This window comes from Grampus griseus (assembly GCF_964374135.1).
Source record: "Grampus griseus genome assembly, chromosome: 7".
NCBI lineage: Eukaryota > Metazoa > Chordata > Mammalia > Artiodactyla > Delphinidae > Grampus > Grampus griseus.
The window spans coordinates 61,566,324-61,585,418 of record NC_139001.1 but is presented as its reverse complement, the minus strand read 5'-3'; the positions used below and the strand labels follow the sequence as shown (position 1 = coordinate 61,585,418).

Genomic DNA, 19,095 nt, shown 5'->3' with positions numbered 1-19,095 from the left:
AGGCTTTTTAATAATAATAACAATAATAATAATAATAAAGCAACAGCTTGAGATATAATTCATATATGATAAAAATCACCCTTTTAAAGTACACAGTTCTAAGGTTTTAGTGTATTCACAAGTTGTGCAACAATAACCACTATCTAATCTGAACAGCTTTTTATGTGCTTATTGGTCGTTTGTATTATTTCCTTTGAAGAAAGGTTTATTCAGATCCTTTACCCATTTAATTATTGATTTTTATATACTCTGGATACTAGCCCATTATCAGATATATGATTTGCATATGTTCTCTTTTATTCTGTGGGTTGTCTTTTCAATTTCATGATGGTATCTTTTCATGAATGAAAGTTTAAAATTTTGATGAAGCCTAATTTTTCTGTGTTTTCTTTTGTCAGTAATGCTTTTGGTGTCATATCTAAGAAACCATGCTTAATCCAAGGTCATGAAGCTTTATTCCTATGTTTTCTTCTAAGACTTTTATAGTTTTAGGTCTTATATTTAGATCAGTGGTCCATTTTGAATTATCTTTATGTATGGTGTGACGTACAGGTCCAACTTAATTCATTTGTTCATAGATATCAAGCTTTTCCTAGCGCTGTTTGTTGAAAAGAGTATTCTTTCCCCTGTTGAATTGTCTTGGCATCCTTGTTAAAAATCGATTGACCATAAATTGGTCATAAGTTATTTCTGACTTCTCAATTCTATCCCATTGATCAATACCTATTCCAAACCTTTTGAGGCTCTTTTGTCCACCCTCTTGACTTAACTTCCTAAATGGACTTCATGCCTGTTCTGTTCTCCAAAGAGCCACAGAGTACAATTTACCTAAAATTCCTATCTAATCATGTTGCTTCCTTGATTAAAATCCTTAATTGAAATGACCATCCCAGACCTCACTGGGTGAGCATCAACCCCTCTGCCTGATATGGGGAGTCTCCCTGTCTGGATCCTGCCCACCTTTCCAGTCTCTTCTTTCTTGTCTTCCCACCTCTCAGCTCACATTCCAGCAGAAACCAGACTACTTAAGAGTTCTAGGAACACCCCACATCATTCCATGCTTCCCTGCTTTGAGCAAAAGCTCATGTTGTGCTCGTGCTTTGGTGCCTGAATCCCCCTTCTCCAAGTTTTCAGTCAGCCGACTTACCCTGGCTAACCCCTGCTCATTCCTCAGGACTTTGAACAGGCATTTTCTTCCCTGCAACACCCTCCTTGACTCTCCCAGGCTGAGTTAGGAGCCTCTCTGATGAGCTTCATCAGTAGCGCTGACTACATTGAGGTAAAAACTAGCTGCCGGTCTCTTACCTTGACATTAACCACCTGGGAGGCAGGGATATTTTGCAGCCAACTTTGTATCTGTCCTGTCCAGCACTGTTCAGCACTGTCCCTGATACAAATTAGGCATTTAATAAATATTTATTGAATTGAATCAAACTTTTACTCCTTCCCCTTCATCACTATCTTCTTTTACCATCTCCTGACTGACTCTTTGGTCCTTGCATTTCTGAAGTGCATGACAAGAATATGCAGCTGGCTTGGTTGAGGTTAAGTTTAATCTGCATTATAAAGTAGAATCTAGATTGTTAGAGCATAAGATTTCAGGTAAGTGTTAAGTAGCTCTCTATCAAGAAAAGGTAAGAAACCATAATAAGTTAATAAAAAGTCTCTACCCAGCTTGAAAATGCTATTATTAGAGTTTGATACATTAAAAAGGTGACTTTTAAACAAACTTTCCTTCCTTCTCTCGACAATAAACGCTGATGTTTTTTTTTTTTTTCTAGAAGAGACAGACTTCACAGGACAAGGGAGATTCTCTGCTCTGGCTCCTTTCTAGACTCTTTTCTCAACTTCCCACCTCTTAGCTCACATTCCAGAAAAGAAGGAATCTTTTAGATTAGAGCTCCCTAACATAACACAACATATGCCCTATTAAGGCAAGAGCCTCTAAAAGCAGGCTGCTTACTTGGTGTGTTAGTCAGGAATCTTAATAACAGGTGACTGAAACTGAAGTGAATTGAAGCAAAATTTAAAAGGGGATGATATATTGGCTTACATAACTAGGAAGTTCAAAGATATGTCTGGATACGGGACATCAAGCAATTTTACCAAACCACTGTCTTCTTTTCAGCAGCTTTGCTTCCCCTCTTTGGAGTTTCTTGTCAGCTAGGCAGTTCTTCCTCACATGTCGGCAGAGACGGTCCCTGGAAGCTCCTGTAGGAAGCATCCTAAAGGCTTAGCAACATCAGCAGCAAGCAAGTTCCTGAGAGTTCCCATGCAAGGAACTCTCTGGTTGTCCCAGCCTGGGTCATGTGCCGGTGCTTATACCAGTAACTGTGCCCAAGGGGATGATTGGCAGGGTCTTTGGTCAAGTGCCAGGGCATGGAGTCAGCCCCATGTGAACCATGGTCTGAGGGACTCTGTTAAACGAAGGAGAGGAAGAGGGTGGATAGGCTAAAACCATAGGCATTCATTACCCCTTATCTGACCAATACATACCCTGGAATCAACTGTAACAGTGCCAAAAGGTCTACCCCAACCTGGGTAGCTAGAGGAGATCTTTAATTTAGAATTTTCTAAGAAGAATAAAAGTTCTGTTGACAATAACAGTGTTAACTCTGGAATGAGAACTATATACAGTTTACTAAGTTAACCTAAGCATAGTTGGCTTCTTGTTTTTTGGGATCTTTGTCTTTTGAACCACCGCTCTACTATACAGCAGGTTTCTGAAAACAGTTTCCAGCTCTACTTCACCAAGGGATTAGAAAAAACTTATAATCTATTCTGGCCCAGTTTGAGTTCATCTTCTTGCATTTTTGACACTTTTCTCTTTATCAGTATGGGTCATAATAGCCTTGTCCTATCTAGGACTGTGTTGGATGTCACTTTTCTTTGTCAGGGTCTCTCACCTGGCCTCTGTTTGTACTCTAAGAATAGTCTTCAGTAATTACTTTGCTCAAGAAGGCTGCTTCTTCCCTTTCATACTGCAGAATTCTTGCCATGATTTAATACTCCCTTAACAAAGCCTTCTTTCTATCTCAATTTATACTCTAAGAGAGAAGACCCGTAAAACTCCTCACTGAGGACATCTCCAGAGTTGACCATTGACTTTCTTGGATTCTAGAGCAATCCTTTGAGATCCACGTGCTTTTGCCAGTGGATTATCTGGAGCAACTCTAGACATCCAGACATTTTCGAAGTCGACCTTTGTTTTCAAGTCTTTCATATTTGGACTTTGACCGTTGACTTCTTACTTATTTTTGTATCTCTAGCATCTTGTATGGTATGGTGTCTAGCCCATGGTGTATGTTTAGTATTTCTCAAATGAGGGAATCTATCAATTAGGAATGCATTTGACTGTGAATAACAAACAATAAATATTTTTAGTGGCTTAACCCAGAGTTTCTCAGTCTCAGCACTGCTGACATTTTGGACCAGGTACTTCTTTGTTGTGGAAGGCTATCCCTGTGCCTTGTAAGATGTACAGCAGCATCCCTAGCTTCTACCTTTTAAGATGCGAATAACAACACCCCCCCACCCTAAATTGTGACAATAAATATTGTCTCCAGATATTGGCAAATGTCCCCTGGGGAGCAAAATTGCCCAAACTGAGAACCATTGCCAAACAGATTTGTTTGTTTGTTGGTTTCTCACAAAAAGAAATTGAGAGGTAAGCAATTTTTAATGTTATATTAGCTGTTCAATGATGCTATCAGGGGCCTGGATATCTTCTGACCTCCGTTAATTTCTTTTTACCATCTTTAGTGTGTATGGGTTAGCTTATAGTCTCGTGGTTACAATGTAGCTGCTATCTCTCCCGGCATTATGTCTGCATTCAAGGCAGGAAGAAAGGGAAGGGGTAGGATGAATAGCTAAGTCAGCCACATTTGCCCAGCTTTTATTAGGAAAGAAAACATTTTCCCGGAAACCATTTCACATAACCTCTCATTGGCCTGGACTGAGTCACATGACCATTCCTGGCTACAAAGAGGGGTTTAGAAAGTGGGGAACGGGTCTGGGGCTGGGTGCATTGTGACCCAAAGAAAAACTGGTGTTCAGTTAGCTAGGAAGAAGTGGGAATGGTAATGGGAGAGGCACTAATTATGCTTGTCACAGAAAAGAAATCTAATGTTTATTAATTGAATGAAGGAGTGACCTGAACGACTAAGGGGCTGAATGAACTTGAATAAATACTTTCAGTTCCTCACAACCCGCTCATTTCTTACTCCTTGCTACCAGCTTATTCCTCAGGATTGTAGTTTAAGAATTTAAAAGTGCAGAAGTGCCTGAGTGGAAGCAGGCAAGATATTGAGGACCCTTTAATCCCATTGCCATGGAAAGATGTTTTTGCAGTTTTAAGCCTGCAACAAATTCTTTTAGCTCTTGCAAAGTGAACTGAATGTCATCAGTTATCACTGTGAAAACTTTATCTATAAGGACAGGGTCCCTGATATTCTCTTACAGAGCCCCAGGGTTAGTACTGGCTCACAGAACAGGAGTTGAGAGAAAAATCAGCATCACAGAAGAATCCAGACATCTCAAGAAAGACTGAAATCCAAATTTCAATTTTCAAAAAATAAAGCTGCTACTTTCTTCTCTGGGTAGTGAGCAGTGAATAGGAAAACACAAATCCTCCTGCAGCTTGGATGGCGATGCCATGCCTTATCTCTCCCAGGACATCCCTGGGGTTTTTTCTTTTCACCTATAACCACACAGATGAGAGCCTGACATAAAATAGATCTTAATGTGCTATTTAGATAAGTTACTATATCTGCAGCTAAGTGAACAGAATCCTCAGTTCCCTGCAAACTGATTTACGAGGTTGTGAGAGATATGTAAGAGATAATACTTAGGGAGGATAATGGACAGCTTCAGCATGGTGAGTAAAATATATTGCATGCTTATGTGAACAGTCTCTGCATTTAGCTTCTAAGGGCAGCAATTGAGTGGTGGCATTCTCTGGGAGGAATCTCTAACAACTGCTGTTCTTGTATACTGTCATTCCTACCCTTTTGTTGTTGTTGTTGTTTTGAGAGAATGAGTTGCTCACCGCTCCCCAGCTGTGTGTGCATTGATGCCTTTTATATAGGTGAGACCTTGGATGACTTCTTTTCTCCCTTAACTCTTATATTACCATTGTTATAACTTTGGTTAGTGCAGTAAACAAAAAACATTCTAAAACTACCTTTTAAGATATCATTGAAAAACTCTAAGCGATGGCCTGGTCCAACTTTCCCATTTCACAGATGAGAAGACTGAGGCCAGAGGGATGATGTAGCTTTGCCAAGGTCCCATCTCTAAGGAGGTGACAGTATCAGTAACTCTTCAGTTTACTATGGACTGAAGAGAATTTCTGTGACCACCTCTCTCTATTCTTAGGGTGCAGTATGGGTTCAACTTGGCCTGGCCTGGCCTGAAGATCCCTCCCAACTTGCCTATAGATAATTCACAATCCCAAAACTTATTCTTTGAAGACCCTCCCTTTCTCACAGAGCCCAAACTGCTGACAGCTGTTTCTTATCTATTCAAGTATCAGAAAAATCATTTTTGTAGCTGATAGCTCTGCAAATTGAGACTGAAATCTATAGTGGTGATTTGAAAAGTGGATACAAGAGGTAATGTCAATCACACTACTCTCCAAAGATACTGAGAAGCAGCAGTAATAAGCCCAGGCTGTCTTTCCCAATTTCCTTAATGTCTGCTCTCTGGGCAGCCTCATGAGCTAATTCAGTTATAGGGAGGAATCCATGTAGTAAAGAAACACAGGGAACAGTGGCCATGCTATGGAAACAGTATGTGAAGAAATAATAAAGGAAAACAAGAAGAAAGATGCTAGACAGTATCAGTGCAGTTGAGAAGACTGCCACCCTGGACTTTTGAACTGGCTGCCTGGCTTATTCTATGAAAATCAGTAGATGTAAAACTCTATGTCCCTGCTTGGAGATTCCTTAAACAAATTTCAGTGGGACTAGCTCATGTTGGATAATAACAATGAAGCAACAGAAGGAAGACAGAATGAAGAAGATCACGGACAAAGAAGAGAAAAGGTGGAAGAACAGGAGTATGCGAGGAAACCTCCTGGCACAGAGATGGCAGATGGGCGCCACTTTGCTCTCCAGCCCCAGCTGCAGACTTGGCTCCTCAGTCAAGGCACATTTCCTCCAGAGCCCAGATGGGGCTCTGGAATTCCCTCCAATATGGTGCTCTAAGAAACCACTGCCCAGTCCATCAGCTGACCCACGGTTGACCCCTTAACCATTCCTGTTCTAGCATGTTCTATTCACTTTACAGTGCATATCTGCCCAACCCTGAAAACCATGGTTTAGGGATGACTCAGAGGAAAAATTGCTAGCTGCTTTTTCATAGACGTTTGGGTTGGGGAAGAGAAAAATAAATTTTTGTCAAAGAAAGGAAGAGAAGAAAGGAGAGAGGAGCATTTATTGACCATCTGCTTAAGGCAGGCTTCATGTTAGTGCTTTACATATACATCTCACTTACTACTGGTACTAGACCCCCAAATAGATAAAATTATTCCACTTTTACAAATGAGGAAACTGGTTAAAGTCACACAGGTAGTCTGTGGTACAGTCAGGATGTGAAATGAGAGTCAATCTGATTTCATAGCCCAACCTCAAAATACATAAATGACACAGTTGAACACATCCAAATAGTCATTGCAAGATCAATCTGTAGAATTCAGGCAGAAGAAAATACATTCATAATTTTACTAGTTGTGAAATAGAATGATCAGTTTAAAGCTTAACTTTCTATTACAAATTAATTTGTGAATAAACTCAGCCTCAAATCTCTAATTCTGTTTTTCTTCTTTAGAAAGTCTCCCATTTAGAGCACACGAGGAGACAGCAACAGCATCAGAAACATTTATTAAGCACCTATTGTGTGTGCCAAGTGCTGTAGTGAGCGCTACGGAATTAGAATTTACAGTCTCAGGACTTCCACAATCTAATAGCATAGATCAACGTGACTTTTTATCCGAAGGTCCAAATTTGAAGAGTCTTCTTAAGGATATAACGGATATAATGACTTTTTTTTTTTTTTGGTAGCAGATGGTGGCCAGCTGTTCTGTCTTTATTAAAGGCCAAACATGAAGGGAAAAAAAAATTAAAATAAAAGGCCCTATGGTAAATATGAGAAAGAAGTTAATAAACTAAATCTGGATTTTTATACACACTGAAGGGAAATGGGCAATTGGTGGTAATTATCAAATTATCCAAGCCAAAATAGCTCAGTTCCCTCCATTATCTACATAAGAGAAAATTATTTATATGGATTTAATTGTTCAGATAATTGTCCTGTATTTCAGGTGTCTGAGTAGACAATCTGGGTGGTCACTGATACAGATATAGGGTCCCTCAAGGGATATTTTAAAATAGGGAAAGGATTGCTACTCTTCACATGATTGGAGATATTTCTACTTCGATGCAGGAGATAGTAATCAAACTAGTATACGGGATTCTTTGACCAGGATTTGGGCCCATCGTAATTAAACCATAACAATTTTTACTTAATGTTTGAAATTAATTTTTAAATTGCAAAAATAATGTATGAATACCATGTCCTCTAAAATTTTAAAATATTATATGTTAGGCTAAAGTCTTTCTTTCTGCATCCCTAATTCCATTTCCCAGCATCCCCATCATGGCCCCTCTCTAGAGTATCCACTATTATTTTTGGAGTAGTTTTATCCTTTCAGAATACAGACACACACACACACACACACGGGGTGGGGGGGGGTGGGGGAGAGAGAGAGAGAGAGAGAGAGATTGCGAAAGGGAAAACCCCCTAATTTTCAGCTTGAATCACACATTTTATACCATTTGGCAACTTGCTTTCCTATTTAACAATATGTATTAGAGATAAATCCATGTTGTTCCATAGCTGTAACAGATTCCTTTTAACTCCCTCATTGAAACCTGTGATATTTATTTAGCCATCCCTCTCCTGGTGGATATTGACATTGTGTCCAGTTGTTTGCCAGCAAGGCTCAATAAACAATCCTAAATATTAAACATGTGTGAGAATTTCTTGAGGGTAGATTTTGAACAGTTGCCCTTTCCAAGGAAAAATGATGTGCTCCAGAAAGTCATTTGGACCTAACAAAGAAAAAGGATGACAGAGAGACATGGGAGCCAGTTTCTTTCCTGAGATAGACTGGATCACTGTAGACAAGTCACTTCACTTCTGCGGGATTCCGTTTGTCTAAGACAGTGGTTTTTCAACGTTCTCACACATGAGACTATCCTGGGGGGCTAATCTGTTCAAACACAGATTGCTGAGCCCTGCCCTCAGAGTCTCTGATTCAGCAGGGAGGTGTCTGTGCAAGTTTCCAGGTGATGCTGCTGTAGGAGACTTCCAACTTACCCAAATGTAATAACAATCACCCAAGATTTGTGATAGTAACAGTACTGAGTTAATAATAACTGGGTTAATGATAAACATCAGTTTTAAAATCACAGAAGTAATTATTTAGGCCAAGGGACATGTCAGCATGGCATCTTTGTTGGAAGGAATCTTAAAGGGTCATCCAATTCAACTACCTAGCTAAAACTAGAATTTCTTTGGCAACATGCTTGACCTTGTCAGTCTGATTCCTACTGAACAGCTCTGAGTCTAAGAATTTACTCTCTGGCTCCTGAGGCAGCTCATTCCATGTTTCAGATGTTTGATCACAGCCAAGTCCTTCCTAACCTTGACCAAAACCAACCTTCAGAAACTCCTATATATTCATCCCAGTTCTACCCTCTGGGCTTCAGACAACAAATCAGCTCCCTTCTCCACTTGATGGCAGTCAGCTATTATGTTCCCCTCAGTCAGTGGTTCTCAAACTCTACAGTGCATCAAAATCACCATACGAGCTTGTTAAAATATAGATTCTTGAGCCCTGACCACAGAGATTCTGATTCTGTATCTGGAGTGTGACCCAGGAATCCACATCTTTTATGAAATCTCCAGGTGGATCTGATGCAAGTGGTCTGCACATGACACTTTAAGAGACTAACTATGTTCAGGACATTCTACCCCAAAATATGACACCTTGGCATATTGAATATTTCAAACTGAAGGAATTTGAGAAATGACGTGTGTAGGAAGGACTTTCTGACCTTCCATGAAGCAGGCCATAAAACTGTCCTGTGTGAGATTTTTCTCTCACCACAGTTAGTCGGCGTTTGGATTTTTCCCACTCTTTCCCGGATCTATAGTTCTTCCTTGTTACTTTGTAGCAGTTTGAGAGTCTTAAGCATCACCTTCCCCTGGAACCCAAAGGAACTTCAAGCTGTGACTAGACTTCCAATGGACTCATCAGACTTTAACCCAACCTGAACCCTGGAGTCTCCTCAGATGTCCATCGAAGAAAATTCCCAGGAAGTTCCAGCTGCCTCTCAACCTGTCTCTGAAGTGTTAATAAAGAACCTTCGTAACTTGACTCTCAACCCTAGTACCAAATTCCCTTCCCTTCTACCAGAATATCCACCTCAACAGGGACTTGGTGAAGGCATACTCTATAGGAGGAGAGGAGTGAGGACATTGTTAACTGCTTGGGAAGAAGGGATAGAAAGGATGATTCAAGTTATTAAATACCACTAGGGCAACCAATTTCCTCTGACTCAAAGAGAACCTTGGCAGAAGGAAGTTGAGACTTAGTCAAACATGGAAAGATTTAGATGTAGCTGTCATTATTGCGTGTATCATAGAGATCCTTCTGAGGATACTATCACGGAGAATAATTATGACACAGAGTTGATTGAGCCATAAATTTTATTCGTGTACTGTTTTTTTCTTGCTAATAATTTTAGGATCATTATGAAGCAGCTTGGGAAAGCTACTCTAGGAGAGACTGTGCACCAATATTTTGATAACCTATAAGTTCTGTGATGTGTTTTTTTCTTGCATCTCTTTTCTATCTTGATCCAGGTAACTTATAAGGAATCTATATATTGATAGTTTGCATTTGAATAACTTGAATATACTTTAGTTCCACTTCTTGATTTGAGACAAAGAAGCACTAATAGGTCTCAAGTATTGCCTGTTTTAGCAGCCTGAAGTCAGTAAGATGAAATCCAATATCAAGAATTTGAAACAAATTAACTTGTGTGGAAGGAATGTAAAGAAAACATTGGGTAGTTTGTCTAGAGCATAATTAGAGCAAGGTGTATTAACTAAATTTTCTGGTTTTCAAAAATTTGAATTGTAATAAAAATTTTTGATGTGCTATTTCAATTTTCAGTAGTAAGTAAATGTATGTATGGAGGATCTTATTAAAATTTGAGACATATTTGAGTACCTGTAAAAAAAAAAAAACTGTCTCGTGAATGGTGCCCTCCGTACACCTAGAGGAAAGGAGCATCCTTATCTCTGAAGACAAAGGGACACAGAGAGGAATCTGAACAAACAGGCCTTGTTCAGTTTCCCCCAGTTTACTATACTTAGCTCAAACTCCTTGTTTATCTCGCATTTCCACAGCTCTCTACCCTTCATCACACCTAGTATAAAAACACTCAAGTTTAATCATTTCTTTGGGTCTTCATTTCCTTATGAAGGCTCCTGTGTCACATAAAACTTATATTGAATAAATTTGTGTGCTTTTCTTCTGTAAATCTGTCTGTGAAAGTCTAATTCTCAGACCCAGACAGGGAAGGACCCTAAGAGAGTCAAAGAAAACTTTCCCCTCCCGTACAAGACCCTGTTAAGAATTTTTGTCTCTTAAGTTCAATGCCCTCAATGTCTTCACCAGTTCTCAGATAATGTGGCTTGAGTTCCCTCACCATCCCAGCTGCTAAAGGCTGCCTGCCAAAATACACCCCCAAATATACTCATTAACCCCCTCTACCCTGATTTGTTATTCTTCATAGCACTTGTCCCTACTCAACATGATGTCCTTTATGTACTTGTTTAGCATTTGTCTCCCCCACTAGAAGGTAAGCTTTATGGGGGTGGGGAAATTGTCTGCCTTGCTCACTCATGTCTTCCAGCACTTCCATCAGTATCTGGCACATTAATAGGTCCTAAATGAAGTTTTATTTAATAAACAAATGAGCAGAGTGGGAATGAAAAGTCAATTTAATTTAGAAAGTGATGAATGGGAACAGCATGGTTATATCAGAGCCCTAAAACTGTACAGAATGAATGATCCATCCTAAAGGAAGTTATTTGCTTAAGGTTGTTTTTTTTTTTTAAAAAAAAAGGAAAATAAAAATGTATAATTAACTTTTTTTTAAAAGTCTCACTATTGACTTAGGTCCGTGCACATCTCCATTTAGAGGTATAGATGTTTTGCATGTGTTTGAGTGCAAAATTCAAACTGGAGGGATGAATCAAAGCAGAGCTCATTCATTATAGGTTGGGATTTCAAAAACATCTTTAAAGGAGGCAGATCCTTCCTAAACAACATAAAAATGCAGGAGGAGAATAACTAAGATAAGAGGCACAAATTTAAAATGTCAGGCATTACAAAAATGTAAGCCATCTCCAATGCTAATACAATTTTTACCTAAAATAAATACCTCTTAGTTCTCTCTCTCTTCTTTTCCTTTTCCCTTCCAGGAGTATGGGTAATCATTAGGAAAAAATAGAGGAATTAACTTCATTGTACTATATATTGTCCATTGTCGGAGGACGTCATTGTCAGAAGACTTTGCTGAAAACAAAGGGAAGTTCAGCCACATCTAATTAAGGAAATGCAAATTAAAACCACAATTAAATACCATTTTACACCTATTTTGGCCATAATCGGTGTGTCTGACAATTCCTAGGGTTGCCATGGATAGAGGGAAGCAGGACTCTCATACTCCACTGGTGAGGCTATAAATTGGCATCATCACTTTGGAAAACAGCTTGACTTTTTGGTAAACTCTGACGTGAACACATTACACTAACCAATATTTCCACTTAAAAGGTTATAAGTAGAAGAGTGACAGTATTTCTGAGCACGCTAGACTTTTAGACTGCTTGGTAGCACCGGGTCTACCTAAGTGTGAGGACTTCCTGCTTCCACCTGCCCATGTGTTTGTGCTCCTTTGGGTCAAACCTCCATAGCCTGAATTTTTCAATTTCTTTCTTTCTCTTGTTTAAAGATAATTTTCAGAAGAAGGTAAAATCATGACTTACATACAGATGTAAAGATGAATGTGTTTAAGGAATTTATTTTATTCACATGATATGAGGGAACCAAGCAGATGTAATAATTGGTTCAAAGGAAAAGTCAAACTAGCAGAGGCTTATATGAAGTAAAAGAATGTTGAGATGAATTGTGAATAGAGACAAAACTGATTTTTCCACAGTGGAGAGGAAGTCATTTAAAATCATCACCAGAAAGGACAGAATTTATGTATCTATCAGATACCTACAATTTAGAAAGAGTTGCAAAATAGCTCAAAGAAGATGAATGGGGCTAGAATCTGATAACCCTGGAGGGTACGCTAAAGACAGTGTCTGTTGTTTTCCATTGAAACACCAACACCTTCTGATACACTATTGCAAGTAGAGTATTGTTTGGATCTCTCACACATGTGTCAAGGAGGGCCTGACAGCTGACGTTCAGATGTAGGAAATCAACACTTCTCCTAAGTCAAAAGCCCAATATTCCAGATCACTGTAGACACTCCAGTTAGCTGGAAATTGCTGGTGGATCAAAGGTACCTGTTAGAGAGTCAAAGATACTACCCAGTATATACAATACATCAGGTGTATACGCTAAGAGCTAAGAGTAGACGTAGGTTTGATGAGTGTAAAGAGGCCTGAATTTGGGATTAGAAGACCTGGGGAAGTCTCAGCTCTTCTTACTAAGTTTGTGACCTTGAGCCAGTTGCTCTGGCTCTCTGGCTTTCTCTCAGGCTTTCTCCTCTAAACAAAGTAAGAATTTTTATTGATGACTCTAAATTCCCTTCAGGATCCAAATGTTTATTAGATGAGCCAGCTAATCCCCTGCACAGATGGCCCTGCAACAGTGCCCAGGCACAGAGAGTTTTGACATAGGACAGGGAAGATCTGTTTGTGAAAACATGAGGAGGAACAGCTGGATTTGGATGTCCTGGACCCCCAGTGTACAGTACACAAACCCAACATCTGTGGGAAACTTGGGAAGTTCAGTGACAAAGGGAGAAGTGAGAGAGAGGAAAGGAAGTTATCAAAAAATAACCTTCTACCAACTCATGGTTTTGCACAAGACTTGCCTCTACCATTAGTGACATTGTAAGAAGTTTATCACCAGGGTTGGCTCTGTCTTTACTCTGTGCTTAAATAACTGTATTACTCTGTGCTTAAATAACCCTAACTGTATTAGGGTTCTCCAGAGAAATGGACCAATAAGATGTGTGTGTGTATGTATTTGTATGTACAGATATAGGTATAGATGTAGATCTCTCTCTCTCTCTCTCTCTCTCTCTCTCTCTCTCTTTCTCTCTCTCTCTCTCTCTCTCTCTCTCTCTCTCTCTCTCTCTCTCTCTCTCTCTCTCTCTTTTGCTCTCTCTCGCTCTCAGAGAAATTGATTTATTTTCAGGAATTGGCTCATGTGATTGTGGAGGCTGGCAAGTCAGAAATCTGCAGGGAAGGCTGTGAGACTGGAAATTCCAGCAGGAGTTGATGTTGTAGTCTTGTGTCCAAAGACAGTGTGGTGGTAAAATTCCTTTCTTTTCAGGGACCATAGACTTTTCTCTTAAGGCTTTCAACTGCTTGGTGGAGGCTCACTGCATTATGGAGGGTAACCTGCTTTACTCAGATATTAACAATGTTAATTCTTCTGACCCAGAAACGTAGTATCTCTCTCCATCTATTTAGGTCTTCTTTCATTTTTCTTAACCAATGTTTTAGAATTTTCAGTGCACAGGTCTTGTGTATTTATTGTCAGATTTATCCCTATGTATTTTACATTTTTAAATGTTATAAATGATATTGTTTTTTCAATTTCAATTTTCAATTGTTTGTTGCTAGTATATAGAAATACAATAATTTTTGTATATTGATCTTTAACCTATAATATTACTAAATTCACTTATTAGTTCTGGTAGGGGTATTTTTGGTTTTGTAGATTTCATTGGCTTTTCTACACAGAAAATTGTGTTGTCTTCAAATTAAGACAATTCTACTTATTCCATTCTTATATAGATGCTTTTTATTTCTTGTTTGCGCTGGCTAGAACCTCTTCAGTGTTGAATAGATGTGGTGATAGTACGCCTACATGACTTGTTCCTAAGCTTAGGGGGATAGCATAGGGGGATAGCATTCAGTCTTCCACCATTGAATATGGTGTTAGCTGTAGGTTCGTCATAGATAGTTTATTTTTTCAGGTTGAGGAAATCCCCTTTTAGTAGGAGCCTATTGAAAATTTTTGTTTTTTAAAAAATAGTGTTGGATATTGGATTTTGTCAAATCCTTTCCCTCATTTATTAAGATAATATGCTTTTTCTCTTCTAGCTTGTTAACATGGCATAAAGTTGTTTGTAATATTCCCTTATACTTCTAATATCCATAGAATCTATAGAATATCACTAATCTCATACCTTTGTTTTCTTTGCTTCCCTTCTTTTCCCCTTCCTTCCCTTCCCTTCCCTTCCCTTCCCTTTCCTTTTCCTGATCTGTATGGCTAGAGGCTTATCAATTTTATTAACCTTCTCAAAGAACAGGTTTTAATTTCATTCATTGTCTCTTTTCTATTTCAATGATTGTTCACTATGATCTTTATTATTTCCTCTCTTCTGCTTACTTTGGGTTTAATTTGCTCTTTTTTCCCCAATTTATGGTGGAGGTTGAGATCATGTATTTGAGACCATTCTTTTTTTCTATTATAGGTGTTTCATGGTATACATTTCTAAGTACTACTTTAGTTAGCAATCTCCCACAAATTTTGACAGGTTGTGTTTTCATTTTCATTGGATCAAATTCAATTTCTCTTTTGATTTCTTCTTTGTTATATGGCTTATTTAGAAGTCTGTTCATAAATATTTGGCAATTTTCCAGATACCTTCTTGTTAATTTCTAATCCAATTCCACTCTGGTCAGACAACATACCTTGTATGACTTGAATATTTTTAATTTATTAAGTCATGTATTATGGCCCAGAATATGGCCTATTGCGGTAAATGTTTCGTATGTAATTGAAAAGAATATGTATTCTGGTATTGTTGGCTGGAATTTTCTATAAATGTCCATTAGGTTAAGTTGATTGTTCATACCTTCTATATCCTTGATGATTTTTTTTTTTTTTTTGCCTACTTGTTCTATCAATTATTGGAAGAGTGTATTGAATTCTCTGACTGTAATTGTGTATTTGTTTATTTCTCTTTGCAGTATTAACACTTCTAGGTTCATGTATTTTCAAGCTTTGTTTTTAAGTGCAAAAATGCTTCAAATTTTTAGGTTCTTCTGATGAATTGACCTCTTTATCACTATGAAATAAACTTCTTTATCCCTGGTAATATATTTTTGCTCTGAAATCTACTTTGTTTGGTATTAATATAGCCAGTGCAGTTTTAATTTGACTGGTGGTAGCATGGTATATCTTCTTATTTTACTTTTTTTTTTTTTTTTTTGCGATACACAGGCCTCTCACTGTTGTGGCCTCTCCCGTTGCACAGCACAGGCTCCGGACACGCAGGCTCAATGGCCATGGCTCACAGGCCCAGCCACTCCGCGGCATGTGGGATCTTCCCGGACCGGGGCACGAACCCGTGTCCCCTGCATCAGCAGGCGGACTCTCAACCACTGTGCCACCAGGGAAACCCTCTTCTTTTACTTTTAACTTATTTTATCTTTATATTGTGCATTTTTTGGTAAGACTTGATCATCTAGAGAGATTCTTTGTGGTGGTTTAAAGATATGTCTACATATCACTTGATACTCCTCCCTTTAAGAGGTAGAACTTAAATTCTCTCTCATTGTATGCAGTCTGGACTTAGTGACTTGCTTCTAATGAATAGAAGAATATGGAAGAAGTGATGATGTATCACTTCTAAGCCTCGGTCATAAATGGCATTGCAAATTCCTTCTTGCTCTCTCTCTGGGATCCCTTGTTCTGGTGGAAGCCATGTTCTATGTTATGAAGATAACTCAAACAGTCCTCTGGAGAGGCCCATGTGCCAAGGAACTGAGAGGCATCCTGACAATAGCCAGTAAGGAACTAAGGCTTTCTACCCTTAGTCTTGTGGCTGCACTATCTTGAAAATAGATCCTCCAGCCTTAGTCAAGCCTTTAGATGACTGCACCCTTGGCCGACATCTTGACTGTAATCTCATGAAAGACCCTGAGCCAGAATTGCCAGATAAGCTGCTCCTAAATTCCTAACCCTCACAAACTATGAGATGATAAATGTCTACTTTTTAGGCCATTAAATTTGTTATGTAGCAGTAGAAAACTAGTATATCCTAGGATCATACAGATCCTTCCAGTTTATGATTCTAGCGTTTAAGTGAAGAAGGATGTGTCTCTAGTTGCCTGTTGATTTTACTAGCACTTTACAAACCGCTTTACCTGTTGTATTTTAAAACTTTTCCTTGAAAAGTCTGCATTCCATACAACAAGACATTTTAGGCAGAAAATTAAATAACATTTTGAATAGAGATATTTTTCAACTGGATATTTACTATTTTAATAGCTTATGTGATTTAATAAGATGAGGCCTTACCCAGTCAATGAATGATTACAAAATGAACACACTACCCACATCTACCACCAGATCAAGAACAGAAATGTGTTTTATTAATAAACAATAATGTGGGAATTCCCTGGCAGTCCAGTGGTTAGGACTCCGTGCTTTCACTGCAGTGGTCCTGGCTTCAATCCCTGGTTGGGGAACTAAGATCCCACAAGCCACACAGCATGGCCAAAATAATAATAATAATTAAAAAATAATAATTCTTAAAAAAAAGATGAGGCCTTGGGAAATTTAACACTTGCCATAGAGTTCTGAAGGAGAGAAGAGCTCTTAGGTCCTTGGAGGGCCAACAGGAGCTATGTGGACCCCTTGGCATTGTATGCAATGTGTTGTGTCAAGAGCGTCTTTCTAAGAAAGAATGTGTATAGCTTTTACCAGATTTTCACAGAGTCTTGCCCCCACATCAAAAAAAAAGAGTTAAGAACCACTTATTTGGTTCCCATTGCCACCTATGAGAATTCAAGTACAGAGAGGTAAGTGAGTTACCTACGGTTAGAAACAGAGACTTTCTCATTCTTAACTCAGGGCTCAAACTCCAATCTGAGAGATGAATTCTACCCACCAGAGACAGCTCAGAGCAGAACTGGTCTTTACAATGCTCTCAAGTGCCCAGACCCTCAAGACAAATCTTTACATGTATTATTTTGCTGTTGCATATCTCCTGCTTGCTTAACTCATCAAGCTGCTTCAAGAAGGGGGTGGAATGGATCTTCTCCAAAAGATGTCCCCTTGCTGGCAGATCTTTTATCTTGGTGCCGTTCAATTTTGCCCTTATATCGAAGCACACAGAAGCTCAGCCAAATTCCTCCCCCCGCCACACCCCCCGCCATGGTATCTGCTAGAATACAGCGTTACTCTGTGGAGGAAACACAGTGTATTTTCTCTGACCTGATTCCTGTAAGCATATCACTTACATGTTTCCTCAATAGTTTTTGAAACCTTCACATTTTGCAATAACTCTTATCCATCTCTTTCTGAACTAAGCCAGATATGAATGTTATCACCATAATAAATTAAAAGATTTGGGTTGAAGAGTCAAAAATCAAAGTTAATTTCTAGTATTTATGTTAGTTCAAGATACATTCTGCTTATTTAGAAATTAGAAATTGCTAAGAAGCATCCACGGTTGCTCAAAAAACAAGTATAAATCCTTGAATGGAGAGCTAGAACATATCTTGCAATCTTCTTATATCTTGCACAGTGCTGGTCATTCGTTAGATTCTCTCCAAATACTTCATCACCAGTAGTGTTGAGCAGTCATCCTGAGCAAGCCTGGCTGATTAGGGCCAAGGGAGCCCATGTTCTAAATGGCCAGGCCTAAAGGAAAGAGAGTAGGAAGTCCTGGTGTTACCACTGACTTTTACATCTTAAGCTATCTATACTTCAGCTTTCCCAAGACATTCACCCCTATAGATTTGCCATCTATTCCCACCAACCCCATGCACTCTAGGACACAATCTTTTTGCTTTGGTTAAATCCAAATCCAAGAAGCCATGACTGAAACTACAGTCCTGGAGAAACTAGACTGAAGAAACTAGGCTGAAGAATTGTGCTGATGCCACGAACTGCCCAGACCTAAGCCTGACTCCTGGCTGTCCCTCCTCCGGCTTAGCTCCAGAAGACAACTGCTGCGAGCAGGTTCCTGGGCTTGGCCAAATGACCTAGCGTGGTCCTGGCCACCATTCAGGGCTTCTGAGAGAGCACTGCGCCTCCTCCTCAAAGGTGGAAACAGAGACCCAGAGCCTTGGAATCATTCCCAGGATCTCTGAATGCAAATGTTTTCAGCAAATTCAGCATTCAGTCCTAACTTGTGAAACAGTCTTGTAGCACTAAGATAAATTTAAATGGCTCAAGTGTTAATCGGGTGTGTTTATTTTTCCATAAACAGAAAGACGTGGGAATATTTGGCAGGAGGAAAGGACATATTTTATGTTTTGGTGATTTTCTTAAAAAGTAAAAACAACTCTATATTTTAAAGCAATTCTAAAATAACAGATCACCCTTTCTGAGGAATGACAGGAAAATCCTCTGACAAGGAAATTAAGTTTATTTTTAAACTTCCAAGCAGTAGAATTTAATTATAGATGGCAGCAAAGAGCAGAGGAAAGATCCTTAAAAGTTTTTAAAAGAAAAACTAAGGTAAAGTTTTCTAAAGGATGTATTCAACATTATATACATATATATGCATAGACATAGACATAGACATATATATGGACATACACACACACACACACACACACACACACACACACACACACACATATGGAGAAGAAAGGAGAGACAAACACTTTTGGTGGTGTTCTTTGAATCTACCCAGAAACTCTTTCATCTGGAAGTATGGAAGTTCATTAAAATGAGTGATTTAGGAAGACAAATGTGGTTTTGGTGATTGTCTCAAGAAAACACACCAACTTTTTACCTTGAGAGAGACA

At 38.9% G+C, this 19,095-nt stretch overlaps 1 protein-coding gene across 1 annotated transcript in view; it reads left to right on the top strand.

Moving 5' to 3' along the window:
• MYO3B (myosin IIIB) overlaps nt 1-19,095 on the top strand; it is a gene marked incomplete at both ends in the record, with an annotated part of 382,969 nt that overhangs the window by 235,948 nt on the left and 127,926 nt on the right. The window lies entirely within an intron of this gene.